We start from the raw sequence: 17,038 nt of genomic DNA, 5'->3' as shown, positions 1-17,038 counted from the left end.
ATCAATTACAAGCATAAAATATTACATGGACCAGTGCAGTTGGGCATCATGATAGAATGTAAGTATTTCTTTTCTTTCCGATAAAACATATTGCTTAATGTGTCTAAGAATGGAGGAGTTTTATTGCTGCTGCAAAATGGGTTGATCACCAAAATAAATACATTCATTTGTCTGTGAGTAACCTGATTTTAACATTACTGTAGATGATTTAAAAACAAACTACACAGAACTATTCAATAGTTTTACTGGTGTACACTAGTCAGTTTCTGAGTAAATTACATATTTTTGATATGCAAAAGCTTTTAAAGTGTGCCTATTACTTCCTGTGCACCAAAGATAATCCAATTTGAAGGCCCTTCCAGTGAAATTATGCAATTCTGCCTGGAGAGTGTGGCTAATTGGGTGGACATAGTCTGATTCTAGCAAATTGAATTTTGAAGAGTGTAAAAAAGATCAAGGCAAATACAAATGTACTGTTTTACATTCCCTAATCTTCTGTGCTAATTTGGCTGAATCCACTTGGATTGTGTTGTGTTTTACTAATGTAAAGAAGCAAAAACTCTGGTGGGCAATACTCTATGAACATATATTTAGTAGACTAAATGCAGTCAATTTCCTAATAATGTTGGCCTTGAGGTATAGAATAGTTTACACTATAAAATCTTCTTGCCTCAAGTACATGTGTAACTTTTTCTCTTTTTGTCTGGATTGAAATGCTGACTGAAACTCTGTGCTGGACTGACTTATGATATGGCTATTTTTGTTCCAATGTGTTTAAGAATCACAAAGTGTCTGTGGAGAGCAAATTCACAGAATCACAGAATAATACAGTACAGAAGAGGCCCTTCGGCCCATTGAGTCTGCACTGATGCATGAAAAACACCTGACCTGCCTACCGAATCCCATTTGCCAGCACTTGGCCCATACCTTGAATTCTTTCGGAAAATATTTTTCAAAGGTCAATTTCCATGTCAATTGCCAACACCTAATGTGAACTTGCAGGCTGGGAAATCTGATGCGTAACCCTTTGCACACGAGTGCCACCTGATCAAGCTTTCTGCTTATACTTTTATGCATTTAATTTCCTGTTTCATGTTTTGTTGTTTTCCTAGCCTTTGTTTTCTATTTCCAGGAGCGGCATTTTCAACTGCGTAGTCAAATACTTTGCTACCCTCCCCACTGCCACCCCTGCCACACACACCCAGCCCACAGCAGCCCCTCTGCCTTGCTTTGAAAGCTATTACATCTCTAAGCACTCCCAGTTATGATGAAAAGTCACAGACCTGAAATGTGAACTCTCTTTTCACTGATGCTGTTAGACCTGCTGACTATTTTCAGGATTTTTGCTTTTGTTTCAGATTTCCAGAACCCTAGGTACTTTTTCTCCTTTGCATACTTAACAGCAGAGCCTGCAATGGGTGACATGTGTTATTCATCTTGGCCACATCGATCATAACTTTCCCTACTGAAAGCTGGCAGTAACATATGTGGGCACTAGTGTGGGCCATTATTGAAGGAATTATGGTTCTCCAGATCTCTACATTGAATCTTCATGAGCAAAGAACCTTTCCTACAATGTGTAGTTAATATGTGCCAACCTGCACTAAATCATGCAATTGAATGTCATTTTTCCTGCCAGTAGTCATGATTCATGCATTTTAAGGCAATGTACCATGCCTGTGTTATTAAAGCAGATGGAACAGATGGCTGCTAAGTGACTATAGGTATCTGTTCAGTCCCAGTTCATGAGCTGATTGATAAGGCACATTCAGCCATAAAGATATTTGAGAAACATGCAGTTGGCATGCTGAAATGCATCAACACCAACCAAGGGAATTTTGCAGCAGACCGTCACCAAGATCTCAAAGATAAGGGTGTGTTGCATTTTGCACAACCGTTGTCATGCAGTGAGCTTTTAACCGTGAAATAGTAGCAATTGATGGTGGACAAAAGAGAATAATGTAGGATACGTTGTATCTAATGGATGACCATTCAGCTATACTGCTGATCCAGCAAGCAGTGCTGTCTATAAGTGCACAATATAATGTCCCAATTAATAAGCTCCAACATTGGCCATTCTGATACTGAACTGATATGAATGTTCAACCTTTTATCTGCTCGTATTTAATCTGCTGTATCAAGAGTCAGCTCCCTGGCAAAATGTATACAAAGTGTAAAATAAATGAATTCTATCCAAGTAATTATTAATTGTGCCATCAATATTTATTGTCTTGAGGTTCTCCCTTGGTGACACTGAAGTTGTGTGTCACATGAAATCTGTCTTATGACCCTTTCTGAATGTTTCTCCAGTGAAGTGGCTGACTGATGTCTGTTAACACACACTCTTCAGATGGCATGACCTTGTGCCTCTGTGTACTGACCCTGCAATTGTCTGCAACGAGTTCAAGGCTACAATAACTGGCCAACTCTTGTCACTTTCTCGCGGTTTACATGTTTTACATGGTGGAGAGAACTTTGTAAGTTTGGTGTTACATTGTCTTGTCTATTTATATTCTATGATGTGGCGATGCTGGCGTTGGACAGGGGTGAGCACAGTAAGAAGTCTTCCACCAGGTTAAAGTCCAACATGTTTGTTTCAAACATTAGCTTTCGGAGCACTGCTCCTTCCTCAGGTGAACCACATTCACCTGAGGAAGGAGCAGTGCTCCAAAAGCTAGTGTTTGAAACAAACATGTTGGACTTTAACCTAGTGTTGTAAGACTTCTTACTGATTTATATTCTAGCCACATTGCTGCTGCTGGGCACGTATTGATCTGTGTTGGACAAAATCCTGAGGGCAGCAATATGGTCTTTCCATTCAATTTCCAACATGCCAGAAGTGGAAAACAAAAGTGAAGATTGGAGGTGAAATCCTGTACATAAACTTCCAGGAGACCTAATGTGAAGGGAAAGTAATACACTTCGGTATTACCATCAAGGAATCAGCTGCAAATTGCCGTGAAGATGCTGCCATTGAAATACAGTTCAGTGATCTCCATTTCTTTGGACCTATGAGTCTCTTAGATTCCACAATGCAATTGATAGCAAGAGCGCACACTACAGATGCAAAGTCAGCTGAATACCACATTGATATGGGCTTAACTGAGAGTGCAGCTACAGTCCATTGTAAAGATGCAGAATAGGCAAATCATGATATCAGTCAGCATACAATGCTGATTTGTTGCCAGTTTGTAGTACCAACATCCATCTTACACCCTGTCTTAAACTCGCACAGGATCCCTCCACCAGTGCTATCAAAGGGGACCATTAACAATGTACAGTTTGTTTGTTGTTATTTCTCTTCCCACAGCTACTGGTACACAAGGCAGACTTCCATCTGTTTCCTTCCTGTCTTGAATAGTTTGTTCGCCCGCTGCCAGAGGCTTCTAGGTTGACAGGTGTCACTCCATATCAAGCATGGCAGACCCACTCTTACCACCTGCCATTGGTGTGTGTTAAAGGGATTTTGCAGGTTGAAACTCAATCTGGTTGCATTATGAACATACCTAAATATCATTTGGTTGCTGGTGAATTTCTACTGTTTTTTGTTACAATTCTACATGTTTTTTGTGCCTTTCATAGTTATTTCAGTTTCAAACATCTACAGGGAGTGATGTAGCAGGTCCTGAAGGTTTCTGCACCCAGACTTGAATAGATTCCACCCATGTAGCCACAACATCTAAATGGTCCTTTTCATAAAGCACAGCATATTTTCCTTGAAAGAGGTTAGGATATGCAGGAGCAACCTTCCCCCTTGAGATCAACTGTTGCCTTCAGTTCTGCACCAACAGCTCCAGCAAGAGAGCAGGATATGTGCCAGTGAGTGTTGTGCACTATGAAAGAGTTTACCCTGCAGTTTGAGAGGGAGAAGCTGGAATCCAATGTAATGGTATTACAATTGAGTAGAGGTAACCACAAAGACATGAGGGAGGAGGTGGCCAGAGTTGATTGGAAGGGGAGCCTAACAAGGAAGACAGTGGAACAGCAATGGCAGGACCTTTTGGAGGTTATTTGGGAGACACAACAGAAATTCTTCCCATGCTAAGGGGAGGACGAGGCAACCATGCCTGACAAGGGATGTCAAGGACAGCATAAAAGCAAAATTAAAAGCATACAATGTGGTGAGAATTAGTGGGAAGCCTGAAGATGGGGAGCCTTCAAAAGCAAGCATAGGACAACTAAAAAAGCAATAAGGGGGGGAGAAGATGAAATATGAGGTTTTAGAGTCCATTATTAAGCATGAGATCGCGGAGTACTTGGAAATCTATGGTAAAATGGAACTGAGTCAGCACAACTTTGTCACGTCGAGGTCATAACTGACAAATCTGTTAGAATTCTTTGAGGAGGTAACGAGGAAGTTAAACAAAGGAGAGCCAGTGGACATGCTCTGTTTGGATTTCCAGAAGGCCTTTGACAAGGTGCTGTAAAGGAGGCTGCTAAATACGTTAAACGCCCATGGTGTTTGGGGAAAGGTACCGGCATGGATAGAGGAATGGCTGACTGTTGGAAGGAAGATAGTGGGGAAGAAGGGGTCTTTTTCAGGAGGGCAGCTGGCGATTAGTGATGTTGCCCAGGGGTCAATGTTGTGACCACAATTATTCACATAACGATCTGGAAGAAGGAAAGAACGGAGGGCACTGTTGCAGATGATACAAAGATATGTAGAGGGACGGGTAGTATTGAGAAAGCAGGAAGGCTGCAGAAGGGCGTGGACAGCCTAGGAGAGTGGGCAAAGAAGTGGAAGATGGAATACAATGTGGAAACGTTTGAAGTTATGCACTTTCGTAGGAAGAATAGAGGCATAGACTATTTTCTAAATGAAAAAGGCTTCTGAAATGTGAAGCACAAAGGGATTTCGGAGTCCTTGTTCATGATTCTCTTAAGGTTAACATGCAGATTCAGTTCGCAGTTGGGAAGGCAAATGCAATGTTAGCATTCATTTCAAGAGGCCGAGAATATAAGGGGAGGGATGTACAGCTGAGGCTGTATAAGGCTCTGGTCAGACCCCATTTGTAATATTGTGAGCAGCTTTTGGCCCTGTATCTAAGGAAGGATGTGCTGGCCTTGGAGGGGGTCCAGAGGAGGTTCACAAGAATGATCACGGGAATGAAGGGCTTGTCATATGAGGAGTGGTTGAGGATAAGGGTCTGTATTTATTCGTCATTATACAAGAATGAGGAGGGATCTCATTGAAACTTACATAATACTGAGAGGCATAGATAGAGTGGATGTGGAGAAGATGTTTTCACTAGTAGGAGAAACTAGAACCTGAGGGAATAGCCTGGAATAGCCTCAGAGTGAAAGGACGGCCTTTAAAACTGAGATAAGGAGGAATTTCTTCGGCCAGAGGGTGGTGAATCTGTGGAACACATTGCCACAGAAGGCTATGGAGGCCAAATCACTGAGTGTCTTTAAGACAGAGATAGATAGGTTCTTGATTAATAAGGAGATCAGGGTTACAGAGAGAAGACAGGAGAATGAGGATAAGAAACATATCAGCCATGATCAAATGGCAGATAAGAATCGAGGAACCCAATAGCATTATTCTTCTCCTGTATCTTATGGTCGCATGGTTATGGTTTGAGTGATGTGGCTCTCATGGTTGAATAGCTGATTGTGTATGCAGCAATGATATGTGTAGAGGGTGAGGTGAAGCCCCTGCTTGATGTGGAGTGGCGCCCGTCAATCCATAAGCTTTGGGTATCAGTCGTGACTGATATAGATTGTTGGTAGATGCATGATGGGGTTGAAATGAATTGGACTTTGATGTTAGTGATGCATTTGAAGATGCATTATTTGATCTTGATAACTTGTCTGAGTTCCTGTGACACTCTATACTCGGTTCTTGGGGATAAACTTTGGGTGTTATTTTCAGTGGCAATCTGTTCCCACCTCTCATCATGTATCTAATGGGCCTCGTGCTCACTTGAGGATTTAGGAGATCTCTCCGCTTTTCCACTTGCTGTAGCAACACTTCCAATGCAGCATTAAAACAATCTTAAGCCACCTGCTCTCTCTCATGGCCAGCTATCAGCCATTCTTCACTCCTTTCCCTGGTCAGATTCAGTTGCAGAAAGACTTCAATCTCCGGTTGTAACTAATTTGCAGATCCTCTTTAAGTAGTACAGACTCGTTGTCAATAATGCAAGTTACTAATGATATTGGGTCCCCTGCTGACGTGAAGCCAGTGAACAGCATGGTTAGTGCTGGCAGTATGCAGAAGTTATTATAATGAACAGGAGCACAAGGTTGACACACTGCTGGTGTTATGCTGAACGGACATCATTAATTGCACATTGCAACCCCCACACTCGTTTTTTTGAACTATCCAGTTTCAATACCTCTTCCCTCTCCCCCCCCTCGCCCCCAGACACACACACGCACATACACCAACTGTGTTTTATGGTGGAGTTACGATGCAAAAATGCAGCTCATGAACCCCTCCACATTTTTCCAGTTTTGCAGGGTGCTTTTGCAATCTTAATTGCATAAAAGACTTGCTACTTAGATGTTCTTTTATGTACAGGTTCAAGTCTTTATGCTTGGCAGGTGAGGAAAGATGTAAACTGTTCTCCAGCCCTCGGATGCCTGATCCTCTGCTGCCAATTTGAGCACACTCCTCCTGATACATAATAACTCACCGATTGATCCCTCCTCAAACTGACTGTCTAAAATCCCAGGGGTGGATGTGCATATGCAGATGCCTGTGAATAAATTAGGCAGTGGTTCAAGAGGCCGTGAGGTTTACTGACCTCTTCTGTATTGTTGTAGGTTTTTAAGGAGTGCATGTGGAAACAGAACATCATACGGCACCAACATAGCATAAATGTTAATATACTTTGTATCATGGTGTTGTATAGATAGTTTATGCAAGTGTGGCCGTCAGTGTATGGATGATTAGAGCGAGAAAGTATAATTTGGAAAAGAATGGGAAAAACCCTGAGTGAATGCCAGAAAATCAAGCTCAGAACAACAACTTAATTTAGTCCCTCAATTAACAATATTGCAAAGATAAAGGCAGGGTATAGTTATCCAGTGGCAGTGGTTAGCAATCACAGCTAACACTCCCAGCAGGGACCCTGGTTAGTTCCAGATTTGGGCGATTGTGTGGAATTTGCACTTCCTCTCTGTATCTGTGTGGGTTTCCTCTGGGTGCTCTAGTTTCCTCCCACAGTACAAATATGTGCCGGTTAGGTGGATTAACCATGCTGAATTGCCCCTTAGTGTCCAAAGATGTGTAAGTTAGGTGTACTGGCCATGATTAATGTGTGGGGTTACGGGAATAGGATGAGGAGTGTGCTCTAGGTATAGAGCTCTTTCGGAGGGTCGGTGCAGATTTGATGGGCTGAATGGCCTCCTTTCTATATTGTATGATTTTTTTTTAAGATTCTAAACCAGAGATACAGTTGCTTTTAAGCTCCCATCTTCTTAGGTCTGTTCAAACAGTCAGCAGCTACATTACCCATGTTTATACCCAACTGGCCTTTCTTCGCCCACAGCAAGATTGTGGCTTGAATTTTTCAGATGACGGGTTATCGCTTCATGCCATTTCCTGGTTGTGAGTCTCTGAGTGACTCACAGCCGTTTCACTGTCAACCGAGAGTTAAGTGGCTGCAGGCTGGAATCACATCCTTTGCTTGGGAAGAAGTCCTGCCTTAGAGATCTGATTGGCCAGCAGCTCTTCTTCAGTCCCTGCAGTGACAAGAGCTGCAGTGAACTGAAGAGGAATCGCCTGAGACTAAATATGTCGACTGGAGGCAAGGTAAGTTCAAGGTGCCGCAGGGCAGGGAGGCTAGGATAGATCTGGAGGGGAGTGAAAGGGCAGATTGGGGTCTAGGGGCAAGAAGCCAGCAGCTGGCAGAGGGTGGCCCAGAGGCCACCATGTCTTAAGGGGGCAGGGGACACCCAACTTCAGCAGGAGGCTACTGATGGAAGCATCTCCCTTTCCCCCTCCTCCACCCATCTTCCCACCTAAATCTGCTGATTTTCAGACTTCCCCCATGCTAGATCAATCCTCCAACCAGTTTAAAAATTGTGGCTGGGCAGGGAACTGCCTGAAATGGCCAGTGATTGGCAACTTAATTATATTAAGACTCAGATTGGTATCGTTGGTATAATTTTGTCTTTTACATGGACATTGTACCTAATTGCTAAAATTATTGCATTTGCAACCCCTATGCTTTTCCAATATCTTTTTGCTAAGATTTTTAAAGTTGCATCTGTACCTGTGGGAACAAAGGATTCTTTGATATTTCCATAGTCTGAGAAAGTGGAAAGAAAATGATTGTTATTTATAAACTTGGCTTTATGATATTTACTTGCACTCAGTATTAATTGGCTGTAGCAAACTGTGCCAATCCATTATTAAATGTGTTTATTTCTTTACTGCCTTTGTAGCAGACATGGTGGCACAGTGGTTAGCACTGCTGCCTCACAGCACCAGGGACTAGGGCGGGGGGTGGGCCAAGGTTAGGGCGCTCTTTCAGAGGGTCGGTGCAGACCCGTTCTTCTGGCTTCCTTCTGGACTGTAGGAATTTGATTCTATGATGGTAATGGTTGGCCATTGCCTGCTGTTAGTGCTTCCTCATGTCTTACAATGCCAAAATGAATTAGTGAAGCTCAAATAAGAGCTGTTCAGGGACTCTGAGTCTTTTTCAAGGCTTGCTCTAAGGAAATAAAATTGCAAAATGGTAATGAAAAAAATGTAAATTCGTAATTCAGAAATTATGTTATTGAGGATTATTCACTCCCAAGAATGAGTGCACCAGTCCATGTCAGCAGTTTCATAGTTCAATAGAAACTAAAGGAGAGGGCAGCCAGTAGCTATGAGAGTATTGGGTATGTACTGTTTATATCGAACGTACAACTCAGAAACAGGTCATCCAGTTAGCGCTGGTGTTTATGCTCTATATGAGCTTCCTTGTTCCCCCACCTCTTCATTTAACTCTTATCAGCATTGCCTTCTATCCTTTGTTCCCTCATCTTAATTTAGCTTTCCCTTAAATGCTTCTGTGCTATTCATCGTAAATACCTGAGGTAGTGAGTTCTACCCCCTGGATCGAGAAGCTCTCCTTTGAATTCCCGATTTGAATTTATTTGTGACTGACTCCTAGTATCGGACTTGCCCACAAGTGGAAACATTTTCTCTTCATATACCCAATACGATTCTTTCATAATTGTGAAGACTTTTTACCAAACAAACTGGATCAGGCAGCAGGCGCGCCATAACAGTCAGAAGCCTAGAATTATAAAAGAATACCTGTGTGCCAAATGAAGAATATCAGGATGTCACAAAGTTCAGGAGGATTGTGATGTACGGTAGCTATGGAATAATCTGTGCAGAGAAAAATGAAGAGACATGAAGACCTCTTCAGTTGCTATGTATGAGCTTTTTTGGCTACCATTACTATCCAATGAAGATATTTTCTGTTAGTCACTTTTTCTCTTTAATTTTGCTTCGACCCCACCTAAACAAGGGTATGTTTCACTTTATTTTTGGACAATTAATGTTCTTATTCTGAAGAAGGTGAAATTGAAATGCTACAATTTTATAATCTGCTTTTCCTTTTCCTTTTTATTTGCTTTTCCTGCGGGTGGAAACACCTTTCGAACACTATCAACTCTTCTCTAAATTTCCTACTTGTGAATGTTCCTCAAGAGTAGAAAAGTTAAAGGCAGAAATAGTTGATGGGACAGTTATGGTAACATTTGCTTATTATTGTAACTTCCCCTTACATTCCTCCGTTAGTTCTAGAAGACTTCTTTGCCTGACTCAGTTGGACTTTGTAAAGGCAGAACTGTCTATTTCTCTGATTCTGCACATGCACTATCGCTGGAGGTTATATCCTTACAAGGTTCTCTGATTAGTCTGAGCTACAATATTATAAACTCTAATGATTGTTCCAAATCCTTAACCTTGTGATTCTCTGTAATCATTTATCCAGCAGCTCATACCAGACATGAGCATTTGGGACAACCTATCCATTCCACTTTCCACTGTCCGTTGTTTGTGGATATGGGCTGCATTGAGGAAATGTATTACTCAGCCCTTCTTATATGTTGCAACATGTTTTATCGAAAAGCAAGTCCAATGGGGACTATATTTGGATACAACTTAGAAGAATCATGCAGCATACCTGGTTCTCCCCATGAACACATTTGCCTTCTGTTAATCCCCATCTGCAAGGCCCCTTAATTCTCAGGTCAAGTGCTTCATCTAATCTTTCCCTGTCCTGCACTATCCAAAGGTCATGTGTGCCTGGGGCTTAAGTGGTGGAATTTATAGATTCCTCTGCTACTTGGCTCTAGACCATGTGATACTTCTTAACCTGTGAGGAGAGCAGAATGAAAATCAAAGAGCAGATTTCCCAGGTACTCCTTTTCAGCAAATTATTTGGCTGTGATTTTCTAATCTGTTTGTGGAAGACCAAATGGGAATTTTGAATCTCCGGTTATAGATGTCACAGGATCTACGGCATAGAGACAGGGCCTGCGGCCCAAGCTGGTCCATGTCAACCAAAAAGCCCATTTAAGCTAGCCCCATTTGGCCCATATCCGTCTAAACCTTTAATATCCACGTATCTGTCCAAATGCCTTTTAAATGTTGTCAATGTCCCTGCCTCAACCTCTTCCTCCGGCAGCGCATTCCACATACGTACCACCCTCTGTGTAAAAAAAAAAACAAGTTGCTCCTCAGGTTCTCATGAATTCTTTTCCCTCTGAACTTAAACCTATGCCCTCTAGCTCTCGATTCCCCAACTCTGGGAAAAAGGCTGAGTGCATTCACCCAATCCATGCTTCTCATGATCTTACACACCTCTATAAGATCACCCCTCAGTCTCCTATGCTCCAAATAAAAAAGTTCTAGCCTGTCCAATCTTGCCCTATAACTCAGTCCCTTGAGTTCTGGCAACATCCTGATAAATCTCTTCTGCATTCTCTCTAGTTTAATAACATCTTTCCAATAGCATGGTGGTCAAAACTGAACACACTAGTCCAGGTGCGGCCTCACCAATGTCCAACTGCAACATAACTTCTCAAGTTCTGTACTCAATGCCCTGACTGATGAAGGCCAGCATGCCAAAAGCATTCTGTATTTAAAAAGTACACTTAATGCATGAATTAAGTTTGATACAGTTGGTGCTATATGTGGTGGACATGGTTTATGCTACATAGTCTACATTTGTTGGTATGCCTCTCTAACTTCAACAGGACCAACATCATTGAAAGTTTTCTTATTTAATTGGATAGATGTGCTCTTATATACAATTGATAGCCTCTAACTGAGAAGCTCCAATTATATTTCCCATAAATTATATTATCATTGTTCCTTTTAATAATAAATGCAATATGCATTAACAGACTAGTTCAGAAAATTTTCAGAATCAGTTAATGCAGGTTCCAATCAAATCGGGCTGAATTTTACAAGGGCCTTGGGGTCCCTGGTCCCGGCATAATTGTCGGGGGTGAGAAAACCTGTACTAGGCTGACCCTCTCTGTCATCATATAAAAGCTGTTGGGCCTTTAGCTGGCTTCAGGTGCGACCTCTGACCCCACCTGAGAGAATCTCCTCCCTTCGGAAGCTGCTGGCCAATCAAATGACTGGCCTGTCTGGTCCCAACAGTGCCACCATGATCAAGGGAGCTGGATGGCCATTCTGGTGTGAGGGGAAATTAGTTGAGGGAAATCTTAGTGGGGCGAAGGGCTTCTGTTCTTATGGGTAGCCCATTGATGGTCTAACACCCCCCCCAACCCCCTTCTCCCCACCACCAACTCCCTTGTCTCAACAGTGCCACCTTGAGCGAGGGAGCTTGGTTGGCATTCCGCTGTGAGGGGAAATAAGTTGGAAGGTTCACCCCTCCATCGGAGCAGCACCCCCCTCAAAATTTCCCAGTTCGAACACCTCCCATTTTCCCCACTCGTCCCCAGAGTCTGTTCACCAGATTGCCAGGTTTCACTGAAGAATCCTAGTGGCAGTAGGAGGGGTCCTTAAATGGCCATTTGGCAATTTTAAAGCTTCAATTGGTTGAGAGACAAGGATACCACCCAAAGCTCCCTCATGGCAGGTAAAATCTGCTCAAGAGCAAGAAGGGGCTGGTAGACAACAGTCATATGCTGCTGGCATGGCACCCAATTTCACGACTTTCCACCCTGCTTACCATCCCGTCACCAAATTGACTGGCCATTTATCTATTTATAGTGAATTATTTGACTGTTGTATTCTCTTGTGCAATTACCTTTGAAGTGCAGTCACTGTCGCTTGATTGTCTCGGAGGTTCTTTGCGAATGCTCTGTGGATGAGAACGGTAACCTCTATAAATTTGTCCTATGTCTCCATCCATTGACATTTGATACAAATATTGTACTTTTATTTTGACTTATATTTCTGACTGTGAAACCTCTGGACCTCTTGCTCATTCTTACTGTATTTGAGCCAAGTTCACCTGGTTTATTATGGTTGGTCCCCGAAGGGACTGTAAAAGTTCAAAGAAAAATCAATCACCCAGTGATTAACTCAAGAACTATGCCACAAGATTTTGCATTTTTAAACAAAAATAAACTTTGCTTTGTTTAAGTTGATTTTATATACAGTAATCAACAATAACTTAACATTACGTTTACTTTTTTTTTCCCGCCAAGATTTCCCTTACACATTACAGGAATCTTGAAGGTTCAATCACTTCTTTCAGGAACCAAAAAGTATGCCATAAACCTTCAAGTTTCACTTTGGTTTCTCCTCAGTCTTTCAGCTTCTCTCCAAGGTACAGGATTCATTGGGGATCCTACAATTAACATGGAAGTGACCTTTCAACTTTTCTTTAATTACCTCACCACTATATGCTCTTCAGCTCCTTGTCCTGGCATTGAACATAGAAAGACTGCTTTGTCCCAGTCTGCTCCCAGTTCTAAACAGATATTTCCAAACTATTCCAGCTGATTGTTTTCTGATCTTCACTGTGCAAACTACTGTAGATTTCTTCCTAAAGCTTCAGGCTAGGTAAACCTTCCAGCTGCTTTCCCCCTCATAAATTTCAAACTGAGCTCAAGTCCCCATCAGCATACACATGGTGAACGGTACAGTTGGTATTTTCTCTGCTTTAAGGTGCAGGCCTGACTATCATTTATCTCCCCCAACTCAGTGAGCTTCAGCTTACACGACATGGTAGCACAATAGTTAGCACAGTTGCTTCACAGCTCCAGGGTCCCAGGTTCGGTGCAGACTCGATGGGCCAAACAGCCTTCTTCAGCACTGTAAATTCTATGATTCCATGAGACCAAAGCTGCAACTGCAACACCGAGATAAATCAAACAAAAGAACCTTCACAACCCCACAGCTCATCTTGATCACTACTTGAAATGCTTTGGAATGATTCGACCAGGAATGCATGCTGATCATTTTTACCTTCAATACAACTGTTTGAATCTGCAACCAATATGGATAATATGGCCGGGGGTGCACGAGAATCGCGCCATGCCGCCCCATCGCCAGCTCACCGATTCTAGTTCGGCCGAGTCCCGGCGGTGTGGGTTACGTATGGTCCCACGGGCGGGACCTCGGAGTTCTGACTGTGGGGGCTGTCCTAGTTGGGGAGGGGGGATCCAACCCCGGGGGGCCACCACGGTGGCCTGGCCCGCGATCGGGGCCCACCAATCGGCGGGCGGGCTGGTTCCATGGGGGCCTATGTTCCTTGCGCCGGGCCCCTATAGGGATCCGCCATATTGCCCGGGGGCCGGTGCGGAGACGGGAACGTGGGAAAACAGCTGGAAAAGTGCCGGCCGTGGCATGCATGCGTGAACTCACGCACGCAGTGGCGCGCATGCGCAAACTCGTGCCGGAGGTGGCGCACCGGACTTTAGGCACTGGAGCTGCGGAGACCACTCCAGCACCATACTAGCCCCTTGGGAAGGGGTGGATAGCTGCCAGCTGAGGCCCATTGATGCCGGGGTGGCTCCCACCGCTTTTCACGCTGGCATCAGAACTTGGCCGTAGGATTGGAGAATCCCGACCTATATGTCTCGAATGGGCTTTTATAACCCTTTGCCCCAGATTTGCTCGCTTTTAGGTTATTTCATCTGTGAGCCACATATGCAATTTAAATGTTATACTGATATACGTGTCGCCATTCTGGCTCCATTACAAGCTTAAAGATGGGTCACTCTTTGTTCAATGTATTTACAATTCTACCTATGATGTTGAAAGATAAAAATAAGTTACCTTTTAAACATAATTAGCCCAGGGCAGCACGGTGGTGCAGTGGGTTAGCCCTGTTGCCTCACGACGCCGAGGTCCCAGGTTCGATCCCGGCTCTGGGTCACTGTCTGTGTGGAGTTTGCACATTCTCCCCGTGTTTGCATGGGTTTCGCCCCCACAACCAAAAGATGTGCAGGCTAGGTGGATTGGCCACGCTAAATTGCCCCTTAATTGGAAGAAATGAATTGGGTACTCTAAATTTATTTTAAAAATTAAAAAAAAAACATAATTAGCCCACCTTGATCTCCATTTACACCAGGAGCGTTTATCGGTTTCTCAATCAGATGGTTTCATTTATTTTATGTTTAACACTTGAAATCCTAAAACCAAATGTTATTTTCGAAAACATACAAATTTACGAACGAGATATTCACAGTGTGATCTTTTTGTGTTTTATGGTAGGTTGAGATCACTTATTTTGTTCATTATGTCGACTCCTATCTTTTTGTCATGATTCATAAGTTGTAATTTAGAGAAATTGAAGAACTGATCATGACTACGACCTTTTCATAGAATTTGCAGTGCAGAAGGAGGCCATTCGGCCCATCGAGTCTGCAACAGCTCTTGGAAAGAGCACCCTACCCAAGGTCAACATCTCCACCGTAGCCCCATAACCCAGTAGCCCCACCCAACACTAAGAGCAATTTTGGACACTAAGGGCAATTTATCATGGCCAATCCACCTAACCTGCACATCTTTGGACTGTGGGGGGAAACCGGAGCACCCGGAGGAAACCCACGCACACACGGGGAGGATGTGCAGACTCCACACAGACAGTGACCCAAGCTGGAATCGAACCTGGGACCCTGGAGCTGTGAAGCAATTGTGCTAACCACAAGGCTACCGTGCTGGTCATCTTTCTTTGGTTTCTTTGGTCATCTGCAATGAGCATTGCGGATGTTTTGTGATTGGCTGGTCTTTGATCACCTTCATTGAAATGATGTTTCACAGGAACATTGTAGTCAGATGCAGCTATAATAAAAAACATTCTTACAAAGAGAGGGAAATATTCCGCTTAAGAGGGGCGCAACCTAATTCTTCATGTTGGTGCTAAGATAGGCTGAAGATAAATATGCAAAATGTTTAAAGATGCAAAATGCCCATGTTGATGTGTGAAAGTGCAGGAATATGAAGGATGAGGGGGAAATAATATACATAAAATGTAAATGTTATTTCTTGTGAGGAGGCACATTTTCACCTTTTTGTTATGTTTCTCTTTCCAGTGGGGAGTATAATGGAATTTGTGAACATGCAATTCATGAGACGCAATTGCCGAGAGTGCTATTGCTGGTCATCAGCAGTAGATTTAAATCTGAAAATGGAATAACAGGGATCTGGATGCTCTCGCCAGTATATATACAGAATATTAGAATAATGCCTCATACGGAAACATTTTTCTTCGGGTTTAGATGGCATTAATACGGCAGTCAGGCATTGCACTCATGGTTTATGACACCATCTGAATCATTTGATGTGTTATTTCCTTGAAGCACACTCCAACCAGAGGTTTGTCCAACAGATTGCATCACACTGGGAGGAATGATCTTGTGATTTTTCCACAGCAGAATCACTATGCAAATCTGTGTTACCTTTGCACGGTAAAGGCTTCATAAATCTCATTTATGTCAGAAATGGTGGTGTGTAGCATGCTCCATGGAATATCTGCAGAATAGTTTGTTCTGTACGTTCCAATAAGAGCAGTACTTGAACAGTTTAAATGGAATGTAAGCTTCTGTATGAGGTTTCTATATAGAATTTACAGTGCAGAAGGAGGCCATTTGGCCCATCAAGTCTGCACCGGCTCTGTGAAAGAGCACCCAACCCAAGCCCACACCTCCACCCTATCCCCATAACCCAGTAACCCCACTCAACACTAAGGGAAATTTTGGACACTAAGGGCAATTTAGCATGGCCAGTCCACCTAACCTGCACATCTTTGGACTGTTGGAGGAAACCGGAGCACCCGGAGGAAACCCACGCACACACGGGGAGAACGTGCAGACTCCGCACAGACAGTGACCCAAGCCAGGAATCGAACCCGGGACCTTGGAGCTGTGAAGCAATTATGCTAACCACTATGCTACTGTGCTGCCCTTTTTTCCTTCATCTTCATGAAGTGGAACAAACAGAGAAACAACAGACACGTTTTTGACGAGGATGGGATTGGAACCCACGTGCACAGAGCACAATGGATTATTGTGCATCTCCTGAACCACATGGTACAACTCCTTTACTTCAATAGAACTTGAATGTACGAACCTCTCACAGACAAGTAGCCGAAAAACACATCCATTGTACAAACAGGAGGAGGTTCATCCAGGAGAGGTGGCTGAAGAGAATTTTGGAAGAAGTGAAACCGGTAACCTGGACTGTCCTGTGGGTAGCTGAAGAAGAACTGGTGGCAATGAGCTGTTCGGCCCCGTTCTGCCTCCGTTCGTCCCTCCTGGAACCTAACTCGATGCAATCTGTCCTGACAACTTGGAATAGATTGTCATATCAGTGATTGCAGATCCATCTGGGAAAAATGAGCCATTCTTCCGGGAAACAGTGGATGAAAAAATCGACGAGGATGGGATTCGAACACACGCGTGCAGAGCACAATCGATTAGCTGTCCATCGCCTTAACCACTCGGCCACCACATCCCTATATCGGCGGCTCGGTGGTGCAGTGGGTAGCACTCCTGCCTCACAACACCAGGGTCCTGGGTTCAATTCTGGACTTGGAATTTATGTACAGTTTGCATGTTCTCCCTGTGTCTGCGTGGGTTTCCACTAGGTGCTCTGTTT

General features: G+C 43.4%; 1 protein-coding gene, 1 long non-coding RNA gene and 1 other non-coding gene across 7 annotated transcripts in view; 1 reads left to right on the top strand and 2 right to left on the bottom strand.

Moving 5' to 3' along the window:
- LOC119978592 (chemokine-like protein TAFA-5) overlaps window positions 1-17,038 on the top strand; it is a 616,915-nt gene that overhangs the window by 15,329 nt on the left and 584,548 nt on the right. The gene's annotated exons all lie outside the window — the stretch shown is intronic.
- The window catches only part of LOC119978593, a 50,723-nt gene that overhangs the window by 2,009 nt on the left and 31,676 nt on the right, over window positions 1-17,038 (bottom strand). For both annotated transcript variants that reach the window (XR_005463502.1, XR_005463501.1), the window contains 2 exons: window positions 12,237-12,290; window positions 9,260-9,334 (listed from right to left, as the gene is read on the bottom strand). This is a non-coding gene — a long non-coding RNA (uncharacterized LOC119978593). The remainder of the gene's footprint in view (window positions 1-9,259; window positions 9,335-12,236; window positions 12,291-17,038) is intronic.
- trnas-gcu lies at window positions 16,813-16,894 on the bottom strand. Its single transcript has one exon. It is a non-coding gene; the product is annotated as a tRNA-Ser (tRNA).

This window comes from Scyliorhinus canicula, chromosome 15 (genome assembly GCF_902713615.1).
Source record: "Scyliorhinus canicula chromosome 15, sScyCan1.1, whole genome shotgun sequence".
Lineage (NCBI taxonomy): Eukaryota > Metazoa > Chordata > Chondrichthyes > Carcharhiniformes > Scyliorhinidae > Scyliorhinus > Scyliorhinus canicula.
The sequence above is the reverse complement of the archived record's forward strand: the minus strand, read 5'-3'. Positions and strand labels throughout refer to the sequence as shown.